We start from the raw sequence: 1,418 nt of genomic DNA on the forward strand, positions 1-1,418 counted from the left end.
ACACACACACACACACACACACTTTATGGATGATTTTTAGGGTTGAATTTCTAGAATTATACATGAATAAATACGGTACTTTTTACTGTTTCCAGAAGCTCAAACTCCTTGTGTATTATAATAATCACATAAGATGATTGATTAGGCTTTCCATTTAAGGTACAAAAACAAGATTGTACCACACTGAGGAGTTGTGATAATTTGATAAAAACACCATGAACAAAAAACATCTGTACAATTGTCTAACAGGTGTCAGTTCTTTTGCATTTTGATCGTTTAAAAGTGTTTTTCCACTGTCAGATTTTAAACTATTAAGAGACTAAACTAAATAAAAATATACTGTTCTTCCTTTTTTGCTTATCCAAATTCCTCCCATCCAGTCAGAAATGAGTCACGTCCTCCATCCTTCGGCTCTGCAGGTGGAGGTAACGTTCACCCGCCCAGGCTGAGCAGTTGGCTGGTTAGAATTTACAAAAAGTTATATATATATATATTTAAACAGAACCATAAATATGAAGCAGTTCATCTCTTTGGCGTTCTTGTTTCTTGGTTGGATCTAAACCTGCCTCCATCTGGAAATCTACTCCCTCCCACAGGCTGTTAGTGGGGGCTGTGTGGGCGGGTGTCGGTGCTCCATCAGTAACAACTCATGAAATCTACTCAAATCAAATGTGACATCTGCAGCAGACGGCTCTCATTCATCTGTAAGCACTCCTGTCTTCATTAATACACTAAATGGATGTGTAAGGTAGGTTTTACTGAAATACTTGTACAGTTAGAAGTCATTTAATGTTTGTTTTTTGTCATCTATGGTGTGAAGCGGTGACACATTCACAACACAGAAGTTGAAATATGGTTCATTTCAGCACAAAACGTGTCAGAAACAGGTCATCCATGTTATGAATGTGCTGTGTCAGCAGACTGTGTCCAAGCTGAGATCCAACTTTAATTTTCATGTTTTTGTTGAAGTACATTTGAAGCTATTCAGAAGTATTGTTTTAATCAAAGCCACAGGAAATAAAGTGCCCGACTTCTTTCAAGGCAATACTTGTTTGGACTGTGGTCCGTTCTTTCAAGGCTTTGTTTTTGTTAAATCTGGCTGCCTTTTCATTTATTTTCTGCCCACTGTGCCCAGTTTTTGCACTCTACAACAGCTGCAAATTGGGCCAGTAAAAATAAATTAGACAAATTGAGAACTAAAAAGGAACAGGCTTTAAAAGAAAGTCTCTCCTCAGCAGATTGGATGGTATGATAAAGTCTTTGTCTTTAAAAATCAATCTTTGGGATCATATTCCCAGTTCATCTTTTAAGTTGTACAACCTTTTTTTCTTTGCTTGAATGATTCATAATCAGAATTAAGAGGCCTATCAATAATAAAAATTCTCTAATCACAAATTCTAATGGTTAGGACAATGAAC

The sequence above is a fragment of the Austrofundulus limnaeus genome, unplaced genomic scaffold (assembly GCF_001266775.1).
Source record: "Austrofundulus limnaeus strain Quisiro unplaced genomic scaffold, Austrofundulus_limnaeus-1.0 Scaffold6, whole genome shotgun sequence".
NCBI classification, from domain to species: domain Eukaryota; kingdom Metazoa; phylum Chordata; class Actinopteri; order Cyprinodontiformes; family Rivulidae; genus Austrofundulus; species Austrofundulus limnaeus.